The sequence below is a fragment of the Mustelus asterias genome, chromosome 26, assembly GCF_964213995.1.
Source record: "Mustelus asterias chromosome 26, sMusAst1.hap1.1, whole genome shotgun sequence".
Lineage (NCBI taxonomy): Eukaryota > Metazoa > Chordata > Chondrichthyes > Carcharhiniformes > Triakidae > Mustelus > Mustelus asterias.
The window spans coordinates 14,071,040-14,089,843 of NC_135826.1; the positions used below are offsets into that span (position 1 = coordinate 14,071,040).

The 18,804-nt window shown below is 47.1% G+C and overlaps 1 protein-coding gene across 1 annotated transcript in view; it reads left to right on the forward strand.

Moving 5' to 3' along the window:
- LOC144479463 (receptor-type tyrosine-protein phosphatase delta-like) overlaps positions 1 to 18,804 on the forward strand; it is a 526,436-nt gene that overhangs the window by 431,614 nt on the left and 76,018 nt on the right. The window lies entirely within an intron of this gene.

Genomic DNA, 18,804 nt, shown 5'->3' on the forward strand with positions numbered 1-18,804 from the left:
CTGAGGTATCCATTCTGTTGAGTGCCCCCTTTACTTATTCTTAACTGTTCTGCTCATGTAACGGAGCCCTGAGAGCACAAGTGTTAGAAAAGGAAATCCCTATGGGATCTTCTACATCCACCTTGAATGGATGTAAAACAGGATCTCGGATTAACATCTCATCCCAAACAGGCACTTCCTTAGTATCGGAATACCAGGCTTGGTTTTTGTGCTCAAATTTTGGGAGTGGGACTTGAATCCGCAACATTGTGACTCAGAAGTGGGATTTGATTTGATTTGATTTATTATTGTCACATGTATTAACATACAGTGAAAAGTATTGTTGTGCGCTATACAGGCAAAACCTATGGTTCATAGAGAAGGGAACGAGAGAGTGCAGAATGTAGTGTTACAGTCATAGCTAGGGTGTAGAGAAAGATCAACTTAATGCAAGTTAGGTCCATTCAAAAGTCTAACAGCAGCAGCGAAGAAGCTGTTCTTCAGTCAGTTGGTACGTGACCTCAGACTTTTGTACCTTTTCCCCGAAGGAAGAAGGTGGAAGAGAGAATGTCCGGGATGCGTGGGGTCCTTAATTATGCTGGCTGCTTTGCCGAGGCATCGGGAAGTGTAGACAGAGTCAATGGATGGGAGGCTGGTTTAATAACTTATAACTTAGCCAAGTAACCATTCGTCAAGTGTGAACCTGTAGTGTCAGCACAGCATATAACCAGGGCTGAGTCCCATGATGTACTCGCCTGATGTTCATGTCCACCACAACTCGCTGAATAACCGTCAGGAATGGGAAGCCGAGATCATTCCTTTTCTGCTCTGGAATCAATGTGAAAGGTAGCGCTGTGATAGCCACCTGAGTGAGATCAGCTAACAGAACTGGATGTATGTATGGCTCAGTTCCATTTTGGGAAGTGATCTTGATCCATTGAAGCAATGGCCTCGTGGCATTATTGCTAGACTATGAATCCAGAAATTCAGCTAATGTTCTCGGGGCCCAGGTTTGAATCCCGCCATGGCAGTTGGTGGAATTGAATTCAATTAAAAATATCTGGAATTAAGAATTTGCTGATGACCATGAAGCCATTGTCGATTAGTGAACCCATCTGGTTCACTAATGTACTTTAGGGAAGGAAATCTGCCGTCCTTGCCTGGTCTGGCCTACATGTGACTCCAGACCCACAGCAATGTGGTTGACTCTGAACTGCTCTCCAAGGGCATCCAGGGATGGGCAATAAATGCTGGCCAGCATGTCCCACGAATGAATAAAATTGAGCTATTGGTGAGAACTCTACGTGGTAAGTGTGCTAACTGAATTTTAGTGGGAGATGTTGTGTTCTTATAAAATTAATCATTGAGCTTATTTGCTATATAAACGTCAAGGCACCAACCATGCATAAGGGATTAATCAGCACATAATTTTCAGGTCTATTTATGAAGGGTCAGATAGATGATAGCAGTCTTATGGTATTGAGGAGCTCAGAAACATGTCTGAGCTGTTTGCTCACTGGATAGCTGAAAATGTCACTTATATTGGGGGACCAAAAGCGAAAATGCTGGAAAATCTCAGCAGGTCTGGCAGCATCTGTAAGGAGAGAAAAGAGCTGACGTTTCGAGTCCAGATGGCCCTTTGTCAAAGCTTTGACAAAGGGTCATCTGGACTCAAAACGTCAGCTCTTTTCTCTCCTTACAGATGCTGCCAGACCTGCTGAGATTTTCCAGCATTTTCTCTATTGGTTTCAGATTCCAGCGTCCGCAGTAATTTGCTTTTATTTTATATTGGGGGAGAATCCTCCGGCTTCCCAGCGTGTGTTTCTCGGTGGTGGGAGGTGGCACAGTGTTCATGGTGGTGGGATTCTCTGGTCCCACCACTGTCAATGAGATTCCCCATTGGTGTCAACCCCACGCCATCACAAAACCCACAGGAAGGGATGCACTGCCAGCGGGACCAGAGAACCCCGCCAGCGTGAACGGCCAGAGAATTCCCCCCAATGTTTTCTACAGTTGCACTTGATGTATCATGCAATTGACAGATGATAGGGTATTTGGAAAAGTAGTCAATTACAACTAAGAAATCAGTGCCATGGAGTGCCATGTGGTAGAAGTGGTTCCTTGTGTTGTCTTGGCATATTATCTTGACACTCCTTCCATCCTTAATGATGACTTCAATGTAATTGTTCATACGCGGCCAATAAACTGTCTCTCTTTCAAGTCTTCTCATCGGTTCTGTGCCCTGTGTCAGCGATGAAGTTGTTGTAGTATGTCACCTCTCAAAGGTTCTGGTATGATGACCTGTCTGCCTTTAAAAATAATTGCCCAAGAGATGCCTAGCTCTTCCCGAGAAGGCCCAAATGGTTTACTTGTTTGTGAATATGCCGTATGGAGGCTGGCCATCCTTCACTGATGGTTTTCCAGAGTTCCTGTAGCCTGGAATCTATTGCTGTTTCCTCTTGACATTAGCTTTGTGTAAAATGCACCAGGTAAATTGTAGAATATCTTCACGTTCGATATCGATCAGGTAGCTCTAAGGTTGTATTTGCTGTCTTGCTGGTTTAGGCAGTCTGCTAGTGGTATCTGATGTGAACATCAAGTTAGTACCTAATCTTGCAATCATAACCTTAGAACTTTATCAATGGACATTGCAGCCTCAGTGGTGCACTGGGGTTAGTGCTTTCCTCCAGATCCTTCATCAGTTTCCACCACAAATCTCGAGCAGAATAAGCAGGTATGAAAACACCGGGGTTAATGTTTCCATTGGATGTTAGAGTAATTGAACTGTGCCCCAGATAGGGGTTTCAAAGCCAGTCCAATGGGTTTCTCTTTTTGGAGTATTTATGCCCCGAAACCTTTTTTGTGTGTACCCTGGAGTGATTATCTCCCTCCGATCATAAACTTGCAGGACCAATGCTTCTGAAAATGACTGTTTCAGTACTTTGAAGAGATTTTGAAGGTCTTTGTGTCACAGAGAAGGCACCTCCTTTTTTCAACAATTGCCTTAAAGGTGATATTTGTGCGAAATTTGGAATGTAAGGAGACAGAGATTAAAGAGACCGAGGCATTTTTAACGATCTCCTTTTATCTTGGGATGTTTGCATGGCATGAATATCCTCTAGTTTACTTGGTTTAGGATATAAACCAGCACTTGAGTAAACAGAGCCGAAGAAATAGATTTGCAACACATTGATCATAGATTCCCCACAGTGCAGAAGGAGGCCATTTGGCCCATCGAGTCTGCACCGACCACAATCCCACCCAGGCCCTATCCCCGTAACCCCATATATTTACCCTGCTAATCCCCCTGACACGAGGGTCAATTTAACACGGCCAATCAACCTAACCTGCACATCTTTAGACTGTGGGAGGAAACCAGAGCACCTGGAGGAAACCCACGCAGACACAGGGAAAACGTGCAGACTCCACACAGACAGTGAGCCAAGACTGGAATTGAACCCAGGTCCCGAATGCTGTGAAGCAGCAGTGCTAACCACAGTGCCGCCATGCCACCCCACGTTGATGCCACATTGAAGATGATTGAATACCAGCCTTTCCCTACATGCTACTTGCAGTAGCTGTAAGCTGTGGTCAAGTTCTTGCTTTGTTTTTCCCACGGCTATATCATCTGTGATGCATCCTGATACGGTATGTGCAGTACATCCATATACACTTGAAAGAGATCCAGGCTAACAGATGGCCCAGAGGCAAATCATTGGAAGTTACATCATCTGAATGGGATATGAAACATATTCTCTGCTAGATATACTGATCAATAACTGTGTTTGGCATCCAGTTTCGAAAGTGCTTTGCCCCTGTGAATTTCAGACTTAGCTCTTCCAGAGTAGGTATTTAGTGTAAGCAACACTTCAAAACTGTGTTCAAATGCCTCCGATCAAGGGATGGATTATTATTAGTGCCACAAGTAGGCTTACATTAACACTGCAGTGAAGTTACTGTGAAAATCCCCTAGCTGCCACACTCCGGTGCCTGTTCGGGTACACTGAGGGAAAATTTAGTATGGCCAATGCACCTAACCAGCGGGTCTTTCGGACTGTGGGAGGAAATCGGTGTAGCCAGAGGAAACCCACGCAGACCTGGGGAGAACGTGCAGACTCTGCACAGACAGTGACCCAAGCCGGGAATTGAACCTTGGCACTGAGAGGCAGCAGTGCTAACCCCCATCAGATTAAATCAAGATCATTAGATCAAGGCATACTCGCAGTGACCCACCCTTCTTTATGAAATATATGACTGAGCTACACCAATCCATGTGCCCTTGTACCTTTTTTGGTGATTTCATTCATTCCCCTTTTGTCCAGTTCGACCTTCGACCTGGCTTGTATGTGGATGCCGCACTTGCCTCATGGGCCGGTTGATGGATTTGTATTCTCTTGCAAATGTATTGCAGCTCCCTGAAAACTACCAATCCTGTCAAAATGTTCTGGATGTTGCGATGTCCGATCATCAATTGAAGTGACAGGCGTAAATTCTGATGTTGATCTGCCTTGTGGTATCTGGCTCATTGCACAGGTGGTTACCAATGTGAGATTGTGACATGCCTTAGATATTCTACGTGGTAGAAATCAATGACGCTTGGGATGATTGGTGGTACTTGCATTTGAGCACAATGGATCCTTCACATGGAATACTGAGCCGTTATCCAGTGTGGGTTTCCCATGGCCCTCCACTTCTGGGGGTACATGGCTTGTAGAATTCTCAGAGGCAGTATGTCGGTACTTGCCCTGTATCTGTTTTTGCCAAGAGTGAATAATTACCTACTTTCTGAGGACAGATAACCTGAATCTTGCTACAGTGTGTTGGCGCCTATGCGCTTTGCACGATTGATGGTGTGAAATGTGCGTTTACTGCGTTTCGCATGGCCTTGCAAACCATTGTCTGATTCATCAACCTTGTGCTATGGTCGTTGTGGTAGCTCCAAGGTTATCACCTGTCTACGGTCTGTCTGAGTCTTTGCACAACTCTTTGTAGCTTCTTTGGCCTTTGCTCCGTTGCACTGTTGCTGCCAGTGGCCCTTTCTGCCACATGCCTTGCCTTCACAGCTTTGGGTATACTAGTGACTGCCAAAAGTTGGGATTGGACGTGAGACCTGTAAGCTTTGTCGACTTGCCATGATTGATTCTTGTTTTTGACCATCCTTGATTAGCTCAGCGATATTGTAGCCTTTGGATTTCGCCAGATCTTGCTGAAGTGTTTCCACTAGAGTGGGTGCGGTCACTTCCTGAAATATCACAGTAAACATCCACTGACTGACAAAGTAATCAATGGATTCCTTCGGCTGTTGACAGTGTGACATGAATTCCAGGCAGTGGATATGGAAATTCAATCGGACTGAACCAGACTGAATCAGATCCTTTTGGAATGATCTTGTTTTTTCACGTTAGCCTCTGTAGGCTTTCAGTTTCAGAGTGACAAAGGGTCATCCAGACTCGAATCATTGGTTCTATTCTCTCTCCACAGATGCTGTCAGACCTGTTGAGATTTTCCAGCATTTTCTGTTCATGGCTTACTTCTTTGATTCAGACGTGCCCGAATCAAGAAACCATGGCTGCGATCTAATGTAATGGCCACTAAATCTCGTGAGCAGCCAGAAATGGGATTTGCTCCAGTGAGATCCCAGTTTGAGATCTTCCCCACCCCCTGCCAGTGACGTAATCAAGTTCACACCCAGAAAGGTCGTGAACCTGATTTACATATATCTTATTTAAATTTAAATGTAATTGCTGGCGTGACGGCATCCGCCCACAACGTATCCTCCCCCCGGCAGCGTGACGTCACACCGGCGTGAATCAATATTGGCTTTCTAAAACAAAAGCCAGTCATGATGACCATGCAGATATCTGTAGGCCCCAGGAGTTGAGGGGACGAGACTTGGCACTGCCAAAGGGGCAATGCCAAGGAGGCACATGATGGGGTCTCTAGTGGGGAGGTTACCCTCCTCCATTGGGCAGAGGGGGGGGGATGTTCCCCTTATTTGTGTTGGGGGCCAGAGGGAGAGCCTCAATATTGGTATTGTTGTGATGGGGTGGGGGAGGGGGGGGGGTGGCGGTGAGGGAGTCCTGATCTTCATGGGGGTGAAGGCTGGACTTAAAGTTAACTTTGAGATTGGGGTGCCCTTTAAAATGGCCGCCCCAATCCAAGAAACCCAGCTTTGCTGTTGTGTTTAGGCCCCGCACCCCCCAGCTGGCTGTATAATCCTCGCCGGCACTTTGAACTTACACCGAGTGCTGTTGAATCAGACGGGAAAAGGCGCCAGTGAAGCCGGCGAGTTTCACACAGCTTTTCTCACCGGACACAGCGCTCTGGACAATTTGGGGGAAGTTGTGCCCCATCGCCGTGTGCGCTGTTTAAGCATTCTGAACTCAGATCGTAGGTCAGCTGAAGCTTGGGAATGTTGTGAAGTTTCTCTATATTCCTTGGACTTTCCTTCAGCTGTACTGTTTCACAAATGTTGTGGCTGCTGCAGTTGTATCAACTGAGGCCAGTGAATGCTTTAAGTAAATTGCTGCCTGTCAGCTTGTAGTTCTTCCAGCCACCACGGCACATTCCACCACCGCTGTCGAACCTGGGAGGAGTGTCGCTGTGGTGTTTTTGCAAGCTTTTCTGGAACTCCACCCACGAAGATGAATTGCGGTGGGAGAGACAATGACGTAGTTTTTTCCAGCAACTCCTGATTTAGACTGCAGTTATCACAACATTACTCGGCCCCATTCCCGCAACAGTTCTCGGCTCTCCTTTGCCCACGATCGATCCGGCCCGCGGCGTGGCTCCCCACCTTTTCAACGGAGCACCAGTGCTGGTCCTCTCGACGGCCCGTCTCACTTGGGGAACCCGGAGACTGCGCCCTGCAATCCTCCACTAGAGATGACACATCCAGCATAGACTCAGCCGTGCTGCAATCCTCACCACTCTCTACTTACCAGCTTGTGGTCTCAGTACTGGCTAGATGCTTCATTTTCACTGCAGTCACCGCACTGTGTTTAAAGGGCGGCACACTGCTGCCTCACAGTGCCAGGGACCCAGGTTCGATTCCGGCCTTGGGTCACTGTCTGTGTGGAGTTTGCACATTCTCCCCGTGTCTGTGCGGGTTTCCTCCGGGTGCTCCAGTTTCTTCCCACAGTCTGAAAGACGTGCTGGTTAGGTTGATTGGCCATGCTGAATTGCCCCTTAGTGTCAGGGGGATTAGGAGGGTAAATATGTGGGGTTACAGGGATAGGACCTGGGTGGGATTGTTGTCGGTACAGGCTCGATGGGCCAAATGGCCTCCTTCTGTACGGTAGAGATTCTATGATTCTAACCCATTGACACAGCAACTTTGTTGTGCTCTGAAAAGAGATGCAAATTCAATGCGACTGTGTCAAGGGTATTAAAAATTCTCAACACTGCTACCATGTGGAGCCCTTTAAAAAACCCAGTGTTGTCACCATGTTGTGTTTCTATAAAATAATTCCTGAAACTTACTTGGAATATATACATCAAGGCTCCCATCGCCCATAGGGATTGATTAACACATTATCCATGGGTTCATTTTCTAAGGGTTAGATAGATGATGGCACTCTTACAGTGTTGCAGAGCTTGGAAACAGGACTAAGCTATCATTTGTTCATTGCGTTCGCAGACTGAGACTGAATCACATGAAACATAGCTTCTTTTCCCTTCTGGTGAGGTAAATCGATACATATTCATATCCTTAAATCCCAGCACAAAAAGGCGGCACAATAAGCCACGTGATAACCGCCTCTTCACAGCTCAAAAATTAACGGACAAAAGGGCAGCACGGTGGCACAGTGGTTAGCACTGCTGCCTCACAGCGCCAGGGACCCGGGTTCGATTCCGGCCTTGGGTGTCCGTCTGTGTGGAGTTCGCATGTTCTTTCCCAAGTCTGTGTGGGTTTCCTCCGGTTTCTTCCCACACTCCAAAGATGTGTTACCGAAAGAGAAAATGCTGGAAAATCTCAGCAGGTCTGGCAGCATCTGTAAGGGGAGAAAAGAGCTGACGTTTCGAGTCCAGATGACCCCTTGTCAAAGCTGAAAGGGGTCATCGGGACCCCAGCTTTGACTTGAACACTTACCAGTACCCATTGAAGATCTGGCTCTCAAAAGCAGGAGTCACATTGCCAGGCTGGCCAGATGGTAGATTTATTTATTTTTTTGCAAGTTTAATTTATTGTCAAGTCTTTACAGAATTCTCTCTGAGACTCTGCCTTTTTTTCAGTGCTGAGCTGGAATGTTTGATGGCGTGGGGAATTAATAGAAGCAACTCATTACTGCCGGAGTTTAATTTCATCAGCCGTGCTTTTGGGCTGACATTTGAGAAAATGCAAGGTGGCACACCGGGTGAGGGAGAGAAAGGGAAATATTCCGATGATTTTAATTAAAACTGAAATCAGTGTTAAAGAAACTGATTAAAATAGTTTCAATCAAACTCTGGCACAACTGCCACTGTGTTCAGAATCCAGAAGAGTAATCCGGCAATTGCACAAGTGTAATCTAGTGTTTAATTGTTGGGGTTTCAAGCGATCCAATTTAAATTGATAAATTGTAAACAGTTGGCTTTATTGTCATTGTTTGCTCACTGCTCGGTTGCAAGTTCCGCTTAACAGATTGAATTGTCCGTTGTGAGTGTAGTTGGTTGCTTAATTACAGCATTTACTTGTGTTGAGAGGAATTATCCTGAGATTCTCATCTTTTGACTGACATATCATTATACGACAGTAAAGTAAAGTAAAGTTTATTTATTAGTCACAAGTAAGGCTTACATTAACACTGCAATGGAGTTACTGTGAAATTCCCCGAGTCGCCACACTCCGGTACCTGTTCGGGTCAATGCACCCAAACCAGCACATCTTTCAGACAGTGGGAGGAAACCGGAGCACCCGGAGGAAACCTACGCAGACACGGGGAGAATGTGCAAACTCCACACAGACAGTGACCTAAGTCGGGAATCGAACCCGGGTCCCTGGCGTTGTGAGGCAGCAGCACTAACCACTGTGCCACCGTGCCGCCCACTGTAAAGTAAAGTAAAGTTATGCTAAAGAAACACACTGAAATGTCCAAGGCTGAGCACTCAAGAAGGGCCTGAGCAGCCAGTGGTCAGAAAGGAGGACAGTTTTTAAAGTTTATTTATTTGTATCACAAGTAGGCTTACATTAACACTGCAATGAAGTCACTGTGAAAATCCCCTAGTCGCCACACTCTGGCGCCTGCTTGGGTACATTGAGGGAGAAGTTATTAGTCACAAGTATACTTACATTAACACTACAATGAAGTTACTGTGAAAGTCCCCTCATCGCCACACTCTGGTGCCTGTTCGGGTACACTGAGGGACAATTTAGCATGGTCAATGCACCTAACCAGCATGTCTTTTGGACTATGGGAGGAAACCAGAGCGCCCGGAGGAAACCCACGCAGACACAGGGAGAACGTGCAAACTCCACATAGACAGTGACCCAAGCCAGGAATTGAACCCGGGTCCCTGGTGCTGTGAGGCAGCAGTGCTAACCACTGTGCCACCATGCCGCCCCTCACGACTCACGACCCAGGGGCCAGTTGTGGCCATCTTACTGCTTAGCTACTGCTTCAGCAGGTTTACCGTTCCTGCGATTTCATCATAACCTACCTGGCCGCACGAGCGCGAATCATCCCTAATTTTTCCACTTGTTGAAATGTTAGACACAGTGCTTCAGGCCAAAGGAAACCCGCCAAGCCACAACATTGTCAAACAAGAAGCTACAATGCACACCAGACAGAAAGAATGCATCACGGCACCGTACTAAATCCAGAAGGCAGGGAGAGGAGCCACAATCAGTTACAAGCTGTGATTAACTGACACCAAGTTTAGAAACTTGTAGCTGGTGGATGTGAGGAAGTTCCAGTTTCCAAGTCTTGCGAAAGAATGAGTACAATGACCAGGCAGTCAATATGAAGACTCCTGAACTTAGTAAAATGCTAAAGACACACACTGAAACGCCCAGGGCTGAGCACTCGAGAAGGGCCTGAGCGGCCAGTCAGAAAGGAGGACAGTTTCTAAAGTTTATTTATTCGTGTCACAAGCAGGCTTACATTAACACTGCAATGAAGTTACTGTGAAAATCCCCTCGTCGCCGCACTCCGGCGCCTGGTCGGGTACACTGAGGGAGAATTTAGAATGGCCAATGCACCTAACCAGCACGTCTTGCGGATTGTGGGAGGAAAGCGGAGCATCCGGAGGAAACCCACGCAGACACGGTGAGAACGTGCAGACTCCACACGGACAGTGACCCAAGCCGGGAATTGAACCCGGGTCCCTGGCGCTGTGAGGCAGCAGTGCTAACCACTGTGCCATCCTCGACTGGAGCAGTTCCTCCACAACTTTGGTGCTGGTAACTGAGCTTTCCGATGAGCTGGTTGTGAAAACGGGTTTGCCTCTCTCTCCCTGCTGGGGCCTTCCAGCACACCAACATGACTACTTTTACTAGGCCCTGCTGCCCTCTTGTAGGCAACACCGTGCAATCACATGGAGGATCTAGAGAAAGGGATCTGTGTACTACCCCCCAATCGCGCACAGATAGCATAGGTTTGAACAGGGTTGGGTTGACAATTTCACAGCTTTCCAGCATTGCAACAAACTCGATGCCCATTTTTGTGCCTGACAAACTGACAATGGTGGCACAGTGGTTAGCACTGTTGCCTCACAGCACCAGGGACCCGGGTTCGATTCCCGGCTTGGGTCACTGTCTGTGTGGAGTTTGCACCTTCTCCCCGTGTCTGCGTGGACTTCTTCCAGGTGCTGCAGTTTCCTCCCACACTCCAAAGATGTGCTGGTTAGGTGCATTGGCCATGCTAAATTCTCCCTCAGTGTACCCAAACAGGCGCCGGAATGTGGCGACTAGGGGATTTTCACAGTAACTTCATTGCAGTGTTAATGTAAGCCTACTTGTGCCTAATAAATAAACTTTAACTTAATCCAATTGGCCATGATCGAAATATGATGGCCACCTTTCCAAAAATAAAGTAAACAGAGGGAAGAAAAACAAATCAGTGCCAGGTTTTCCAGACACCAGGAGCACGCTGGCAGCACGGAAAAGCACAGTGTCCTTTTAAAGTTTCACTGATCTATTGCAGAGCTAATTTTTCGGTGATTTATGCTGTATATTTCTGGCAAAATGTAATGAGGGGCCTTTTGTCAGTCAGGAAATTGATTGTCTTGGAGGCCCAAGTAATTATAGCCGATGGCCATTCTGGGCCCAGCTTGGAAATTATTTAGCCATGACAGAGGAAGCTTGTCGGGATCAGGCTGTGCATCATAATACTGATGATGAATTGGAACACTCAGCCTGTGAAAAAACATGCTATGGGGCAATATAGTAATGTACTGGGCCCCAATCAATTCAGCTGTGACATAGACTAAAATTGGCTTTCGTTTATGGTGGGGAGGCAGCATATTGGCTTCGGATGACCTTCGATGACTGTCCATTAACTCCTTGAAAGCTGTCGAGCCTGAGGACATTAGTTTTGTCCATTATTCATGTTTGACGTAAATTTGCTCGGAGAAGAATGGTTGATTCTTGCTGGAGCATGCTACTTTTTCTGATCTAGAGTGTAGAGCAGTTTGGATGGCCTGAAGATATGCAGCCAGATATGGATTGATGTTCTCTCTATCTCTCTCTCCATTCCCCACCTTTCCCAGTTACAAAGCAGTGGGGTTTGTTTTATTTCCTTCATTTCAGCTTTCCCGATGTCTTTTCTCCTGTGGTCCTGCTCCAGAGACCCGGAGGGGCTGCCCCACAGGCAGCAACCTCCCTCTGGTACCTTACTCAAGTTGCCATTCAATCATGTGTGGGCCCAGAAAGTTGCTGTTCTTAAAAAAGAAAATGTTTATGTGCTGTGGGTGTCACTGGCTACACCAGCATCTTCAGTCGTCCTTGGGAAGGTGCTGGTGAGCTGCCCTCTTGAGCCGCTGCAGTCCCTGAGGTCTAGGTCCACCCACGGTGCCATTAGGGAGGGAATTCCAGGAATTTGACTCAGTGACATTGAAGGAACGGCGATATAACAGTGAGTGACTTCACAGAATCCTTACAGTGTAGGAGGAGACCATTTGCCCATCGAGCCTGCATCAACAACATATCCCCACCAGGCCCTTTCCCCATAACCCCACATATTTACCTTGCTAATCCCTCTGACACTAAGAGGCAATTTAGCATGACTAATCAACCTGACCCGCATATCTTTGGACTGTGGGAGGAAACTGGAGCACCTGGAGGAAACCCACGCAGACGCGGGGAGAATGTGCAAACTCCACACAGACAGTCCCCCAAGGCCGGAATTGAACCGGGTCCTTGATGCTGTGAGGCAACAGTGCTAACCACTGTGCCACCGTGCCGCCCCAAGTTTGCACTTGGAGGAGAACCTCCAGGTGATTGTGTTGCCAGGCATCTGCTGCCCTTGTCTTTCTAGATCGTAGCGTTCATGGGTTTGGAAGGTGCTGCTTGAGGAGCCTTGGTAAGTTTCTGCAGTGCATCTTGTAGATGGTACACACTGTTTGTCGGCGGTGGAGGGATTGAATTTTTGTGGAAGGGATAGCAATCAAGCAGGCAGTTTTGTCCTAAATGGTGCGAGCATCTTGAGTGTCGTTGGTTTATTTAACTGGGAAGAACTTCACAGTTGAGTTTGATCCTGTCAGAAGAATCCAGGAATGAAGATTCACTGGAAGAACTTGCATTGATACGATGCCTTTCATATCCTCAGGAAGCCTGAAAGTTTTTCACAATTGCTTGTTGCTCAGTTGGAAAATACAGTTGCAAATCTTCCCATAAACAACGAGTCAAATGTCTCAGCACTCCATCCACCTGATCATTTTGTTATTGTTTATGCTCCTACGTTAAAAAAAATGGTTTCTTTTGGGTTCAGAAGCATTATGACTGCCCGAACATTTGCTGGTGTCTGGGTGTACATCCGCAGATGAGTCTTATTAACTTAACATTTGTTACACATACCAGCTGAAAGTGAATCTTCTCTCTTTTTATAAGCGCCTGTGCACTTCAGAGCAACCCGGCAGCTCAGTGGCACAATGGTTAGCATTGCTGCCTCATAACGCCAGAGACCCAGGTTCAATTCCGGCCTCAGTTGACTGTGAGAAGTCTGCACGCTCTCCCCGTGTCTGCGTGGGTTTCCTCAGAGTGCTCTGGTTTCCTCCCACAATCCAAAGATGTGCAGGTTAGGTGGATTGATTATGCTAAATTATCCTTAGTGTCCAAAGATGTGTAGGTTAGGGGGATTAGCAGGGTAAACATGTGGGGTTATGGGAATAGGACTTAGGTGGGACTGTTGTCGGTGCAGACTCGATGGAACAAATGGCCTCCTTCTGTACTGCAGGGATTCTATGAATCAGTGGATTCCAACCTAGTATCATCCCAACACATGCTGGCTATGTCACAGTTGGTCGTACTTTGCCTCTAAGTTCACACGGTTCTGGGTTCAAGCATTTTTGTGGGGTTAATGACAAAAATCGACACCGGCGCTCCCAAGTGCAGTACCAAGGGAGCACTGCACTGTTGGCATTGCTGTCTTTCAGATGAGACCTCAAACTGCCCGGCTGATGTAAAAAATCCCAATGCCCTATTTCCATGATGTGGAGATGCCGGCGTTGGATTGGGGTGGGCACAGTAAGAAGTCTCACAACACCAGGTTTATTTGGAATCACGAGTTTTTGGAGCACTGCCCTTTGACTCACCTGATGAAGGAGCAGTGTTCCAAAAGTTCATGATTCCAAATAAACCTGTTGGACTTCAACTTAGTGTTGTGAGACTTCTTACTATTTCCATGAAGAGCAGATAAGTTATCCCTGGTGCCCTGGCCAGCATTTATCCCATAATCAACATCATGAGAAACAGGGGGAGTCTTGTGGCTCAGTAGGTAGTGTCCCTGCCTCTGGTCCAAAAGCTCTGGGTTCAAGTCCCACTCCACTCCTTGCTGACCAAAGCAAGAATGTTCGTGACTCAGTTCAACACAGCTGCTATTGAAGGTGCTAACCCTTACAACGCTATTCACTACAGGGAAAAAAGTACGAATGAAAATACGAAGCAAACAAACAGATTATCGGGTCGTTATCACATTGCTATTTGTGGCAGTTTGTTGTGCACACATTGGCATCCGTATTTCCAATGTTGCACTGGATACCACACTTCAAAAGCATTTGAGGGCGGCACGGTGGCACAGTGGTTAGCACTGCTGCCTCACAGCGCCAGGGACCTGGCTTCGATTCCCAGCTTGGGTGACCCTCTGTGTGGAGTCTGCATGTTCTCCCCGTGTCTGCGTGGGTTTCCTTTGGGTGCTCCAGTTTCCTCCCACAGTCCAAAAATGTGTGGGTTAGGTTGATTGGTCATGCTTAAATTGCCCCTTAGTGTCAGGGGGACTAGCAGGATAAATAAATAGGGCTAAGGGGATAGGGCCTGTGTGGGATTGTGGTCAGTGCAGCTTCAATGGGCCGAATGGCCTTCTGCACTGTGTGATTCTATGATTCTAAATTGCCCCTTACTGTCAGAGGGATTAGCTCGGTAAATGTATGGGGTTACGGGGATAGGGCCTGGGTGGGATTGTTGTTGGTGCAGACTCGATGGGCCGAATGGCCTCCTACTACACTGTAGGGATTCTAGGATTCTATGGGAGTCTGTGAACCAGGCCTTCTTCAACCCAAAAACAATGTCATCGACTCCTGAAGGGAATATTCAGGAGCTGGAGCTGCAGCTCATCATGTTAAAAGATTCCACATGCACACAGGTTCTTGCCACAGGATGTACTCCACAGCAAGCATCTCCTCACTATGAAGGACGGCCAGAGAGAGAGAAAGAGAAAGTGAGGCGATGGGATTCCCACGCAAAGGGATTCCTTAGCCTAAGAGGGGTTTCCCGAGGGAGAGATGTTGACCAGAACAGTGGAAGTTGCCATTTTCTTTGAAAAGTTCCACAAGATCTTTGTTGCCCACCTTCAGCATGCCTTGATTAAAATCGCATTTGTTCATTAGTCAGTTCAACAGTACGGCACTCCCTCACGTTAATGACAGTCAAGGACAGCAGTGGGAAGTTGTGCGTGGAGTCCGAAGAGATAGGAGAGGCGCTAAATGAATACTTTTCGTCAGTATTCACACAGGAAAAAGACAATGTTGTTGAGGAGAATACTGAGACACAGGCTATTAGACTAGAGGGATTGAGGTTCATAAGGAGGAGGTGTTAGCAATTCTGGAAAGTGTGAAAATAGATAAGTCCCCTGGGCCGGATGGGATTTATCCTAGGATTCTCTGAGAGGCTAGGGAGAAGATTGCAGAGCCTTTGGCTTTGATCTTTATGTCGTCATTGTCTACAGGAATAGTGCCAGAAGACTGGAGGATAGCAAATGTTGTCCCCTTGTTCAAGAAGGGGAGTAGAGACAAACCTGGTAATTATAGACCAGTGAGCCTTACTTTTGTTGTGGGCAAAGTTTTGGAAAGGATTATAAGAGATAGGATTTATAATCATCTAGGAATAATTTGATTAGAGATAGTCAATACGGTTTTGTGAAAGGTAGGTTGTGCCTCACAAATCTTATTGAGTTCTTTGAGAAGGTGACCAAAGAGGTGGATGAGGATAAAGGTTAGATGGGCTTTAGATAGGTTTCACAGGTCGGCGCAACATCGAGGGCCAAAGATGCCTGTACTGCGCTGTAATGTTCTATGTTCTAACGAAATGGGGGCTGTGCCCATTACTGAATGTGGAGTCTGACCCAGAGTGGAAACTGAAGGATTTCATAGCCCCGCATGCCAAAGCACATTAACACCTGGAAGTAGAATTTAAGGGTGCCAGTTTCTCTCGGAGAGCTCTGGAGAGTCTGGGAATTGAAGATTAATATCCAGGATACTGCTTTGGGAAACCCTGGAGAAATATAAAAGGGCCTTTTAAAAAAATGCTTTTTCTTTTTTCCCTTGAACAATTTTCATCATTAGTTATAAAAATATTAGATCGAGGAAAAAGGTTGTTTGATTGGCACTCAGGAATCATCCAGTTGTCTATTAAATGGCATACCAGGCCAAGGCACTTCATCGCAAAGGTGGACGAACGTGTTGGGTGACCTGTGTTGAGTCGCTGGGCTGAGTGTTGGAGGCAGGAAAAAACCTCCAGGGCCAAGGGCAAGCAGAGTTGGCAACCCGAATAGGAGTGGATCAGCAGTTTAAAAAAAAAGAGGGTACAAATGGAATGAACAGCAAGTGCACGATGAGATTTTTCTGTAATCCTTGAAGGAACCAGCTTGGTCGGTAGATTTTTATTGTTCCACTGCACTTCTAAAAGATTAATGATCAATAAAACAGTACTTCATTATTGATTCTGGGAAGTGCACCACCACACTGCTGATAGAAGATAGGTTGAAGCCAGGGCCTAGTGTGTGAGCTACAGAAAAGCACAACTGAAGGGAGCAGTCTGTGATTATTATTTAGCAATTCTTTTCAAGATTAGCATATTATTTCAGTCATAGAATCATCGAATCCTACAGTACTGAAGGAGGCCATTCAGCCCATTGAGTCTGCACCAACAACAATTCCACTCAGGCTGTACCCCCACAGCCCCACATATTTACCCTAACTCGTTCCCCTGACACTAGGGGGAAATTTAGCACGGCCAATCCACCTAACCCGCACATCTTTGGAATGTGGGAGGAAACCGGAGCACCCGGAGGAAACCCACGCAGACACGGGGAGAACGTGCAGACTCCGCACAGACAGTGACCCAAGCCGGGAATTGAACCTGAGTCCCTGGCACTGAGAGGCAGCAGTGCTAACCACTGTGCTACTGTGACACCTTTGGTACCTATTTCACCAATTCTGGGCAGTGCTCACCTGTGACACAAATTGTTTAGAGTCGTAGAGTTTTACAACACAGAAAGAGGCCCTTCAGCCCATCGTGCCTACACCGGCCATCAAACACCTATCTATTCTAATCCCACTTTTCCAGCACTTGGTCCGTAGCCTTGTATGCTACGGCGTTTCAAGTGCTCATCTAAACGTGGTGAGGGTCCCCCCCCCCCCTCCCCAAACCACTCTTTCAGGCAGCGAATTCCAGATTCGCACCATCTTCTGTGTAAAAAAGATCCCCTCTAAATTTTTTGTCCATCATCCTAAATCTTTGCCCCCTGGTTATTGACCCCTTGACTCGGGGAAAAATATTTATTCCTATCTAGGACACTGGGGCGGCACAGTGACACAGTCGTTCGCACTGCTGTCTCACTTTGCCAGGGACCCGGCTTCAATTCCGGCCTCGGGTCATTCTCTGTGTGGAGTTTGCACATCCTCCCCATGTCTGCGTGGGTTTCCTCCAGGCGCTCCGGTTTCCTCCCATAGTCCAGTGTTGTGCGGGTTAGGTTGATTGGCCATGCTAAATTGTCCCTTAGTGTCAGGGGGATTAGCTAGGGTACATATGTGGGGTTACGGGGATAGGACCTGGGTGGGATTGTGGTCGGTGTAGACTTGATGGGCTGAACGGCCTCCTTCTGCACTGTAGGGATTCTATGATTCCCTATCTATGTCCCTCATAATTGTGTACACCTCAATCAGGAACCCACCCCCCACCGCCACCAGCCTGCTCTGTTCTGAGGAAAAAATTAGGCTGAATTAACCCATGTTTGACCTTGTGACCAGTGTCCAGTTTAAAATATGGAATATCTAAAGTAAACTTCGCAAGTTGATGTGACATGCAGTGGAAGCTCTTATCTACATTCATGCAGGAACAGGAGTGGGCACTTTGGCCCCCTCGAGCCTGCTCCATCATTCCATAAGATCATGGCTGCTTTGACTGTGGCCTCAATTCCACCTCCCTGCCTGTCTCCCGCACCACCCCCCCTCCCCCCCCCCCTCCCCTGTGTATAACACTTGTCTCCCTTTGTAGATCAAAACTCTGCCTGACACAGCCTTGAATATATTCAATGATTCAGCCTGCGTTGCTCTCTGGGGTAGAGTGTTCCAAATGCTAGCTGCCCTCTGAGAGAAGAAATTCCTCCTCTTCTTCATCTTAAGTGGGAGAGCCTTAATTTTCAAACGGCACCCCCTAGTTCCAGATCCCCCCCCACGAGGGAGGAATTTGCAGTCATGTATCTCCAGATTTTGGGGCTCACGGGTGTCTGGCACTCCCAGCACAGGAAAGGAGACAGATTCAACATAACTTGTGTACTATTATTCATGAAGGGTAGGAGTTGAGGCACAGACAACAGAGGTTGTGCAGTGCGGCAGCGTCTGGTTACAAGGCTTGGTCCCAGGAACATTCTAACAGCTATTGGTACTGCATTTTAAACAGTGACTGAGAGGCTCGCGATCAGTCCAGATAGCAGTGCTTAGCTGCTCTCAATGCCTACACCTGCTGAATTCCCCCAGTAACAAAATATCCTGGTTAATAACCTGTAGAGATGCTTCAGAGCTGAAAACAAGCATGGCATTGCTGACTGCAACCTGTACCTTGTGACAAATTGGCTCCGATCCAAGTCATGGCAAGAGATGGGGGAGGGAGTGAGAGGAGAACGTGAAGTTAGTGTAATGAGGCAATTTTCCAGGCTAATACTCCGATTGGAGACCCTTTCCCACTGGCCGTGACTGTCAAGGAGATTGTGACACGTGGCCATTGTTGTTCCAATTGGCAAGGCTCTCTCGCTCTTTAATTTGCTGATGGTAAAAATAGTTGGAACCCTTTCAATTGGGGCCCCTGAAACTGGAGCTGTGAGATGTCGGTGTAGGAGTGTTTGATTGGGATAGTGTTGCAGGGCGATGTTCCAGCACAGCGCCTCGCTAGACGCAAGCATGTGTGGGAGGAAA